Here is a 12693-nt window from a genome sequence, read left to right on the forward strand (position 1 = left end):
TGAAGTACCACAAATAGAGGTTGAATAGTATTTTGTGAATCACTTAGTTTATTGAGGCACTGATAAACAGAAGTGCTAATAAACAATATTTTACTACTGTTTCACTAGATTTGATGCTCTGAGCAGCCATATTGGGTTCTGAAATCAGGGGTTGCTGTGGTTCCCGAGTTTCCCAGTTGTAACTCAGTTTAGAGTTCCTACTGGTAAAGAGGAATTTCCAACTTCCGAAGACAAATTGAATGCACCATAACTCACTAAACAGCATAGTTTGACCTGTTGATATTTTGAATAAATATTCTCGTGAAGTACCACATTCTTTGTAGATTCCTGCAAAGCTTTTTGCAAGCGAAGGTCCCTTACTGCTAAATCTTTAGCGCAATGGCAAAAGAAACAATATTTTACCATATTTTTGGTAAGTATATGTAGCTACTGCAAAGTAATAAGGAATATCTACTGAGTTAAACTTGCGGGCAGTGTGCAAAAACAAACAAAACGCAACTGGTCCTATTGTGAGCTGGTTCTTTTTAGTGATTCATCAACATCCAGCGCCACCAGTGTTGCCTGATTAACAAACAAATGACTATTATGTTAAAAACTGGTTATGTTTAGCGAATCAAAAACATCCAGCACAAACTTGTAGCACGATTCACAAACAAAAGACTCTTATGATACGATTCTTTTTAGTGAACCAAAAACAATGCGACCTTGTATCCCATTTCCCAAAATGAATGATCTTATGAGCCAGTTCTTTTAATTAATAGTTCAAAAAGAGTTTTAATCAGACTGAAAGGAATGCTCTGAATAATTTAGAGATATAACTTAAATTAGCAGATGATTTATTTCCTATGTAAACAAAATCGACAGTAAAATATAGATTAATCAGTATCAAGCTGAAATGGAACAAGAACTTGTGAAATGGAGACTAATCGAAACTGGAATCTACATAGATAGCCGGCTCTATTACACAGCGGCTTCAGTGTAAACTAGATTGTGGGTGGTTAGTGAGGCTGGTTTTGCACTGAAATACAGCTGTTTAGAGACCATCAAACAATTAAACTCCACAGGCCACAGACAACACACAGAGATACTCTGGGAAAACAACATATAGTCTCACAGGCCGCACTAAAGGGCATGAATTAATGAACCTAGTGAAGTAATGAGGTTGCATGGACACACACACAACTAATCAAACTTGGTGTGGGTGGAATGCGAAAGATAGAAGGAATGAAGTCATTATTTTCAACTTCTCAAATAAACATTAGCTGAGAGAAAAGTGTTTTAATAAGACCTTCTGCATGCAGTACATTACGCGTTGTGTGTGCGGCACACGAAAACACACACCTCCACCCGCAGTTCATTAAAATGCATCTTACCTCAATAATTGATAGGACACTATAAAATGGAAATGTGTGTTTGGTATTAATTAATCATTCTCAGGCCGTAGCTAATCAGCACTTTTCACGGTGGTTTTAGAACACACACACTTCAACATAAACAGCACTGCAGCTTTTTGACAGCAAGTTATATAATTCTCTGACAAATATTAAATGACTGATATTACCATATTAATGAGTGGTACTCAGACTGAAGTAGAAGGATTAAAAACATTGCCATTGTTTGCAGGATGTGGACATTGTTTCTCAGGTTTTAAGCGAGAACAGGCACCTTTCAGCATTAGTACAGCGCTGGCTGCTTTTCGTCCACCAAATCTCTTAATCCTGGAGTTGCTGTTTATCTGCCGTCCTTGGTGAATTCAAAAATTGCTACACACACACGCACACGCACACAGCACTCCCACCCTCTCCATGGCTGATTACTGTTTAATCACAGCTCTAGGCAATACATGCATAGTTGGTGAGCGTCCTGCACTGTTCCAGCATCCAAAAACACTTCACCCCTGTTTTAAAATGATGCATAACATCATTTAAAATATGCAATAATGCCACTGATAACTGTATTTTGCTTAAGGGAATAGTTCACCCAAAAATGAAAATTCTGTCATTATTTATTTGCCCTCGTGTCGCCAACATTCGTCCGTCGTACACAAAAAGAGAAACGTTTATGCCGTTGCTTACTATTCAATGAAACTGAAAGCTACTACATGCTGAGCAGTGGCTGTCAGACTCTTTAAACACACACACACACACACACATGCACACACACACATTTGAAAGTTGGCCATAAGACTTATGCTTTATATTACAAGCATTGACAGAAATAAACTTTTTCATTAAGGAACAATTTTTACCACCATAATTTGATTTCCAGTGGATTTTTATGGGGCAATTTTTCTAAACTTTTTAAATGTGTGCAAATTCTAGTATGGTAAATTCTTACATTTAATCAGTGTAATGCTGTTACCAATCAAAATAAATCAGTTTCAACAAGATCCATTTTTTTGCACTGCATTGTCAGCCAAAACATAAAGCTAAAATATTACTTGAAGTACCAGATATTTTAAGTTAATATTTAAAAAATTGAATATATTTTCACATTTTCATATGTACACAATTCTCTGATGTTGATTAATGGTCACATGACATGCAAGAAAACAAATAAAATATTTGATATTTTATTACAAAAAATAAAAATAAAATTATATATAATTATATAAATATATATATAAATTATTTATTCATTGTAACTTTAACATTTTAATGATTTAATTATAATGATTTTTCATCAGCTTACAAAGACCCTGCATTTCCTTCCCAAATATCACTTTGTGAAACCTTTGCTCTATACGATTGGGTCATTGAATCATTCACTCAACCAATTTGTTCAAAAGCACAGATTCATTCAGTAACTAGACCCCACTGTGTTGCTCAGAGGTGTGCAATGGTTCAGCTTTGGCTTTTAGAACAATTTTTGCAAAGATAGAGGATATTGGGCTAAAATGTAACTCGCTTAATGTTAACTTTTTGTCTATTGAACTGTTGTATAAAATCAGTCTCACATTTTCAATCGTGCTTATATTTCGGAAAAAAACAGCACTTTTGCTTGTGTGATATTGCTTAACTATAATTCATAATTCATATATGTATCATGTAAATATATATTACCCTGATTCCAAGTCTTCTTATGGCATACAACATCTTGATAATCACTGATAATTTTTTTCAATGTTTATTTTTCTTCCGTTTTCAAATTAAGTTAAATTATTGAGTAGATGTTGCAACATAACCTAATTTTCCTGCAGCCCCAGATTGGTTTGTAACATAATTTATGGCTCTGGTTCAAAACATCCTGGCAGCAAAAGTATGTGCCCCTCATGAGCAAAGATATAAGATTTGACATGCTTCGGAGGATCCTGCACCAGCCAAACAACTGCCACTGAGATGAATGTAAATGTTAATAGTTAGCTTTCTTCGGGTATTATAGACCTTGTTGATCTTTTAGATGATTGGGAAAGCTAACAGACAGCTTTCTAAAGGCATTAAAGATGTCTTTTAAAAAAGACAAAATAACAGCATAGAGGTGAGTTAACATCGACAGCATTTACATTTTCCCTGAACTATTACTTTAATTTCAAAGCGTATTCTTGAGGACAACATGTTTCAATTAGGCATCCAAAGCTTTGTTTGATTCACAGACTGACTGGAAGAGAGTTCAGGTCACTGTTCTGAGATCAGTTGGCAGGCGCACTGAAGAGAAGTCAGCCTGACAGCTGCGCTCTCATTTCCCATCCTTGAGCTCAACCCAATCGCTGGCAACACAGCGTCTTACAGGGAGATCTTGCCATCATAGGAACTTGTAACTGGAGAGAGAGAGACATATTCCTGCCTGAAATGATGAAACGGAGAAGAATCGATGCAAGATGAATAGGGATTTACTTTTTCATCCTTCACTCACTCCCTCTCTCCATCACTCGCCCGCTCTCCAAATTGCCTATTCCAGTCTTTCTCAGTAAACATAACTTCAGGTGGGCCGTTTGCTGTGTCTGTTGAACTCCGGTACAATCCGCTGATGCTCGCCGCTCACCCACCCAATACCTTGCCTACTGAGTGAGTGTGTGTGGATGTGAGTGTGGATGATACACTGCTTGTAACCCTGTGATATTGAGTTTCAGTTTGTTGGAGAACATCTGAGGTGAGAGCTTGTTCTCTGTAATGGGATTTCTGCCCAAAAGTGCGGAGCACCGCATCACCCATGTCCTCAGCAGAGGCCAAGCTCAACAGCGGGACACACGTATAATGCACTCTGCTACTGTAAGGCAACTTAGAAATCGACTGTGCTGTCTGAGGGGAGAAGACAGAGAGTGCTTTACCATGACAAAATACATTTTCTTAAACTAAATTCATAGTTCTTCAATAGTTAATTTATTAGGTATCAACTAAATTTTACAGCATTTATTAATGTTAATTATAGGACATGTGTGTCAGGGTGTGTGCAGGCAGAAGATGAGGAAGGCAGAAGGCTCCAATACAAAGTGTTTACTGACAAATATAACTCAAGCGATACAAACAGGCAGGATTCACACACTTGTAACAAGGTTACATTGACGAGAACGGACAAAGACTGAACAGAAGGAACTAAATACAGACACTGATGAACAAACCAGGTGACACAGATGAAGGTAATTGACAAGACACAGGTGAAGATGATGAACTAATGACGGTAGACATGGCAACGGATAAGTGGCGGGAAAACAAAAGACATGTGACTAAATAGACTAAACAGGAACACATCTGTTATAGTACTTGTGATGCGGAGAGCTTTGGTAGGAACACGTATAAAAGTGACGAGTCACGATGTAAGAGCTCAAAGTTCAAAAACAAACAAAAATCATGGTTATGATGTCGCATTTGCTTTTGTTAACACTATCGCCTAGGTTTAGTGTAGGTGTACATTATTTTAAAACGTGATGGAGCATTAATCTTTTAGTGCCACTCACTGGACATTTCAATTCTGGGGTGCGTTTCCCAATAGCATCGTTGGTCAACTATGATCGCAATTTACATTGAACTCTATTGGTAACGACGGAACTTGCGACCATAGTTGGCTTTGGGAAACGCACCCCAGAACTGCAGTGATACGTACACACTGCAACGTAATAAAACGTTGCCATATTCACGTTAATCTGTTCCGGAAAAAAACTAAACACGCTTTTAACGCCACTGGTCTTCACAAGAAACTGTTGCGAAACGTGCACGACGCCGTATTTTGGATTTTGCAAAAATGTTGCCACATGTACGTTTTCCGAATGAGTTTGGTTACCAATATTCTTCAAAACATCTTAGTTTGTGTTCTGCAGAAAAAAAAGAAGTAATACAGGATTGGAACAACATGACATGAGGCTCACATAATACATTTTTTTTTTGGTTAACTAGTCCTCACATTAATGTCACATTAAAGTTGATCACTATATTGCAAAATGTTACCAACTCATTCCCCCGAGGCCCGGCGACTCACTTCCTTCTTTTTCTCTGACCTGCACCATCAGCTTTCCACTACATCTTTGCACAAATTAATTTTTTAGATTACTCTGCACTGCAGCTTTGCCTTTTAAGAGTCAGTATCCCCTGATAATAAATTCAGACCTGGCGTGTAGAATTATTTTCATAAAAGAAGTAATCTTAAAAGTCTTTTAGCAATCCTGCTGTAATCCTTGTTGTATTTGATGTAATTCACAAACTCATTTATATTCCCTGTATTACAAATTCTGGAACATAATATAACTTGACTTATAAAAGTCTACATATTTCCATACAGGACATAAATCATTTGGCATGATGAAGGATGATGGCACACAACTGTGTGTGTCCGTCATGAATTGCTGCTTTAAGACGCAATAAACTCGATAAACACCAGTAGGCCTACAGTAAAAATGTTTTAAAGTGAATACCCCAAAACTTTAAATACTACTTAACTTCCAGTGCTGCATTTGAATTCAGGGTGCTGCTGGTAATGTGTGTTTGTGTATGTGTGTGTGTGTGTGTGTGTGTGTGTGTTTACATGCTTCTTGGCAGCACACTGAAATGCAAATCACTGTTTGGAAAAAAGAGACACAGCCTCCACAGAAAGCAATGCTTCCTCTCTTTCTCCTCTCATCTGCTGTCAGTGTGAACGGGAGCATACTTTTAAATAATGAAACACACACCCTCTCGCTGTCATAAAGAGAAACACTCACACACAATCTGTCATTTCAGAGGGAGGGAAATATCCCTGAAAATCATCTCTTAGGGAGGTGAAATATTGCTAAATATCACACATACACTCTTCAACATGCACATACACGCACACACACGCACACACACACACACACACACACACACACACACACACACACACACACACACACACACACACACACACACACACACACACACACACACACACACACACACCATCTGGTCGGGCTGCTGGGTTTGTGTTTGCGACTTTCTATTTCGGGCTCACTTATGGCTGTTTTAATGTGTATGTAATTGTGTACGTGAGTTTATTTGTTTATTTTGAGAGATTAGATGCTGATATGCTTGATATGTTGAAAGCATGAATTTAAGATATATTTACACTATAGCCTACCGTTCAAACGTTTGGTTCAGCAAAGGATCCATAAAGTTGATCAAAAGTCAGACTTCTATGTTACAAAAGATTTAGATTTCAAATAAATGGTGTTCTTTTGAAATTTCAGTTCATCAAAGAGTACTGAAGAAAAAAATCAGTTTCAACAAAAATATTAAACAGTGCAGCTGTTTTCAACATTGATAATAATATGAAATGTGTCTTGAGCATCAAATCAGCATATTACAATAATATTTCAGTATTTTTCCTTTATTTTTGATCAAATAAATGCAGCATTGGTAAGAGTAAGAGACTTGTTTCAAAGAAATTGTACAGACCTTTGTATGTCAGGTGTGTAACACTGGTGCTGCATCCACTGAACTGTCATTCACTGTGTGCTTGCAGTCTTCCCTGAGTACAAAAGCAGAGTATAAAAGCAAAGACACACAGCCTTGTGGCGGTAACATTACAACCTGAGATGATCATTGAGAGTATTGTATTCAGGCCATATAGGACATTTACAAACACTCTCAGTTTCACTCCAGTTTTCACAATGTGACAGCACTTCCAGTTATTGTAAATGTATCTCCCTGCATTTTTAATATCAATTTCAGAGTCACCGTTAAATGATTTACATTTAAAAAGAAAAAATAGAGCTCTCTTAGCGTTCACATCGACTGTTAAAAAAGTAGGTTCTTCTGTGTTCAAAAGTAGGACTTGTTCCTAAATGTCCTTTGCTGGTTCTTGGAACAACAATCCTCCCCTTACCAATTGTTAGAAAATGTCAAAATTTGTCACATTAAGAATTATTATTTCCTTTTTGCCAAGACAGGGTAAGAGAGGCACTGTTCTCTAGAGCAGGGGTTTTCAAACTAGGGCCCAGGGACCCCAAGGGGGCCGCAAGGAAGTGCTAAATAATAAATAAAAAGTAATAAAAAAACATAAAATATGCCGTTGTGATTCAAAATTATATTATTTAATATTGAAATATTTAATATTAATAAAAAAAAAAAAAAAAAAAATGCATTCTTGCATTCTGAATTTGGGTAGAAAAAATTATGACTGAGGACAGAGTAAATAAAAACATAAATAAAGTAAATGGAAACATTACTCTTTTTTTTCAAGAGAACTCATTTATTTAATTAAAAAAAATACACTAAAGACAGTAATATTGTGAAATATTATTAACATTTAAAATAATTGTTTTTTATTTTAATATGTTTAAAAATTTAATTTATTCCTGTGATCAAAGCTGAATTTTCAGCATCATTACTCCCAACTCCAGTCCTCAGTGTCACATGATTCTTCAGAAATCATTCAAAAATGCTGATTTGGTGCGCAAGAAACATTTATCATAGAATGATTTCTGAAGGATTGTGACACAGAAGACTGGAGTAATGATGCTGAAAATCCAGCTTTACCATCACAGGAATAAATTGCATTTAAATACATTCATATAGAAAACAGTTATCTTAATATGAAATAATATTTTGCAATATTACTGTATTTTTAATTAAATAAATGTAGCCTTCTTTAAAAAACATATAAAAAAAAAAAAAACCTGACATGTAACTTCTCTATTGCTTAGCGGCTCACTGTCCATTCTCATGTAGAAACAAAAGAAAGTGCAACCAATACTCCACCATTACATCTACAGACCATCAGATGCAATTTTAATTGGTTTATTTTTCATTTTTAAAAAAAGTAATCTGAGCAGCATTTGAATTCTCGACCTCTTGTACTTGATTCCAGTATAGACTATCGGCTCAGTTCCCTGAGTGCCATGTGACTGACATGCGGCTACTTTCCATTGCCCATGCGGCTGAAAGCTGCTTTCCAACGTTTCACTCTGTGAAGAGCACTCACTGTAATGTGGCTCTGCATGTCAACACTCAAATGCACTTTATGGTTAAAATGCTCATCTTGGTGAGATATTACTGTAAACACAGTCTGTTCTGTCTTAAGTGGATATAAAGAGGCAGGACAGAAAAAAATCATATGTCAAAATTCAGTTCTGTTTTATACTACTGTCCAACAATACTGACAAGAAAAAAAGAAAAAAGTTCATTGCTCTTGTTGGAATAACTTTAGTAGCTTTAATTAGACATCTACATTTGAATATTAACAAGCCTGAAGAAAAAAAGGAAAGCTAATTTTAAATACAGACCTGCTTTAATCAAACTCTGACGGCAGCAAATCAGTGTTAACGCATTCTATAAAAAATAATCATGCAGTGAAGACTTAGTAGTTTGGATGTAGTTTTATATACCTTGGATTATTTCATTTTCTGAATGCTTATTTGAATATTTGAAACTACCTGAAAAAAAAAAAACACTTTATACTTAATATGTATATTTGTTTAATTGCTTTTAATTTGTTTCTTTATTTAATTATTTGTCATGAGTAATTGTTTGCACAACCTGAAGTGTCTAAATTACTGAAAATACTTTACAACACGATGCCATTGTTTTAAGTTAATTTGTATTAAATATAAATATTTAAGCCTTTAAAAAGGAATCACTATATATGTTTTGATCTGGTATCTAAATTGTATTGAGAACTGTAAAATTTCCCTGGTATTGGACACTTGAACATTTTGTATTATAACTATTGTTATTGTCAGGGTTGAGCTGCATACAACGGCACAAAGATGAAGATGAACGGTTCAAATAGTATTTAATAATATCCACATAAAGAATAGCAAGCAAACACAGCCATAGTCTGAAATGAAAACACAGGACTTAAATACACAGACAAACAAGGTGATAATGACAACACAGTTGAACATAATGATGAAATCAAATCTGTAAATATGACGACAAACAGGCAGGGAAATAGAAAACAAGTTATCATAGGTGATTTACTATTGTAGGTTTTGTTAATACTTTTATGTTATATTTTCTGTTTTCATTTTAATTTTGTGTAATTTTGTTGTGTTTTTGTGATTTTGTTTTTGTTTCAAAAATGTCTATAGATTTTTTTTATTATTAAGTTTTAGTTTTAGTTATTTGGTAACACTTTACAGGTTTCATTAGTTAACATTAATTAATGATAATAACCCTGAATAAAAACTGTACTGTAGTCCCTGCTGCAACCAATCATTGTGCTCTAGTTTTGGATAGGTTTAGGGTTAAAGGTACAGTTCACCCTAAAATGAAAATTCTAATGAAAAAGTCATAATTTACTTAACTCAACCTGTGTTGTTCTAATGCAGTAGAACTTTCTTTTCTTTCTTTTTCCGACCAAAAAATTATGATTTAAAAAAAAAAAAATCCCACTCAAGCTTGTCTGTATAATGGCAGTGAATAGTGACCAGCATCAAGCTTTTTATAAAAGACACAAAAGTATGACAAAATGATCCCTTCCGAAACGTACCATATATTCTGGGGTTACTAGTGTTCTAGGGTTACACGGTATAGGGTTCGGTGAAAACAAACGTTATGTATTATTTAATGAAAATCCTGACCTTGGCCGTTAGTCTTCTGTGCTGCACTGCACGTTCATGAGACTCCATCAGCATTGCAGTTCACTCCAACTCACCCAGAAAAGTTTTTAGAACTAAGAAAAATGAGACATGGAATACAATCCATGTATCAATCCATAAAATCCATTTTATTTATCTTGACTTTTCACAACTTGTGTGCTTTTTCTGGGTGAGTTGGAGTGAACTGCAGCGCTAATAGGGTCTCACAAACGTGCAGTGCAGCACAGAAGACCAACAGCCATGAGTAAATGTTGACAATTTTCATTTTAGGGTGGACTGTACCTTTAAGGCTTTGCATGGTCGATTGGAATAGTGTTAATAACAAAAAGTATGTTGATCCAGGTCCTACTAGGGTAAACCACGTTGTGCCGTATGACCTTGTGTTGCATAAACTCAGATATTGCGCAGTGAATGGTTAATTCACATGGCTTTCTGACTGGCATACACCTCAACCGTGAAGAAATTTCAGACGTTGCACAACCATAATTAAAAAAAACACTCCCACATACATTAAAACAATCTGCATACACAAGCACACTATATAAACATCTAGGATGAATATAAGTAAATGTGTGGTCAAAATTCAGCTCACTGCAGTGGTGTCTGAAGGTTCACATGAGGTTTCTCAGCTTATATTTATTAAAACACGCAGGTATTCCCCACCTCAATAGTGTTGCTTGGAAGGGTGAGGAAGAGAGATCTCCAGTCCCATCTGGGAATGGCTTTACTATAAGTCTGAATCATGCAGGAGGGACGGAGGAATGACAGACGCTCAGACATCTGTCCTGCTCCCTTCAGAAGCAGCAACAACATGAGAGACCACTGTCCTATGAATTCTACATGAACTGTCTGACACACCGGCATATGTGACCTCATTCTTACAGCTGATGGTCAGGCATTTTAAGATTCTTTGGAATTATCAATTTTTTGGCATTAGTTCTTCAATAAACAAATTTCAATGTTGGCTGCTATTTCAGCAACTCCATCCTAAATATACAAATATTTCTGATGAAGAAGTTTTTATGAATGATTGCAAGTATTCTCATGTCTGCGTGTTTATGTGCATGCGGGTTGGTGATATTTATTTGTATTCGTTTTTGTCTTGACTCACATTGTGCATTGGTAGTTTTTAGCGGATCATTATCATGCTCACACTTAAAGGGATCCTATTATGCCCTTTTATGAAGTCTTGATTTTGTTTTTGGGGTGTACTAGAATATGCTTTAATGCTTGATTGTTCAAAAAACATTATTTTTCCTATATTTTACACTATTACAGCACCTCTCTCCAGTCTGGCTCGAACGGGCTGAACAGTTTCTTTTCTGATGAAGCCCCTCCTTCTGAAATACCAAATGTGCTGTGATTGGTCGGCTGGCCCAGTGTGTTGTGATTGGCAACGCTTAGCGGAGAAGCACATGTTCGGGAAATGTCATGCGCTCTTGCATAACCTTGAGTTTCATCTGCTCAGGTGTAAATATTAAGGATGGCGTAAATTTCAACCCAATTTGAGCCTGATTAAGACTTGTTAACAAACAAGAGGATCGACAGAACGGATTTCATGCACGGACTTTGCAAGCACGGAGTGGTATGTTTTTTTTTCCAAATTTTCTTATACATTTTAGATACAATGTTATACACCATTTAATCATGATACTTGTTGGAAAACTATGGTAATACAAACAGTAATCAATCACAAAATTTAAATTTTCCTAAGGGGCGGCGAACGGTCTTACAAAAGCGAGAGCTTACAAAAGCTACAGTAAACACTACATCAACACTAATGTTGGCTAGCAGGTGAGTGGAGGCAAAGCTTTGCCCTTTGTTCACATCATAGCAACAACATAAAACTTACAAAACTACAAATAATAAGAGTTGTGATCCACAAACAACATGTTGTCCCGACAGTGGGAACTGCTCCATTTCAGGAGAAGGATTTGTGCGTAGCTACATTGTACTCTTTTCGTTTCTGGAAGTTGTTCTCTATAAAATGTGCATGACACAGATAAACGTTGGGAAACTCTAAGTTCATCAGCCTAGGTCAAACAAATGAGTTTTGGGAAAGGGGTGGGAAAAACAGCATCTTTTTGACATAGCAGCAGCTCAGCTTTTTTTTTCGTATTCCGTGGGCGGGGATTATTTAAATGAGTAACGTGGGGACTTCATAAAGCTGTTGTAGTCCAAACGAGCAGTTCGTTGTAGTTCTTGGAAAGTGAATTATGTTCAATAAAATATCTTCCTTTGGAGTGGACTTTGAGGTTTGTAACCTTGCATATCTTGTTTATGCTCAAACAGCAACTTTAATCTAAAGTTGAAAAAGTGAAAAAGCACAATGGGACTCCTTTAAAGAGGAACAGTTTACCCAAATAATTTGTCATCATTTACTCACCATAATGTTGTGGCAGCAAGTTTTGCACAGACAAGCAACATTCAAATTGTCTTCAGAAAATGTAAAGAGCTAGTTCTACTAATGGCTTCCCTTTCACATTAATGTGTCATAATGTTTCCATTATTCAATTATGATACAGGCAGATCTATTAAGATATCAGCATTTAATTCACTGAACTCACAGATTTAAACTTAAGCTTAATAAATCTTTGACTAGATAAGAGTGTTGAAAAAACACAGAGAATATAAGCTTTCTGCTCTCTCAAGTCCAACACTCCTGCCTTTATATTCTCATCAATATAATCCTCTTCTCTTCCATA

This window comes from Abramis brama (genome assembly GCF_963993115.1).
Source record: "Abramis brama genome assembly, chromosome: 18".
In the NCBI taxonomy this organism is placed as follows: Eukaryota; Metazoa; Chordata; class Actinopteri; order Cypriniformes; family Leuciscidae; genus Abramis; species Abramis brama.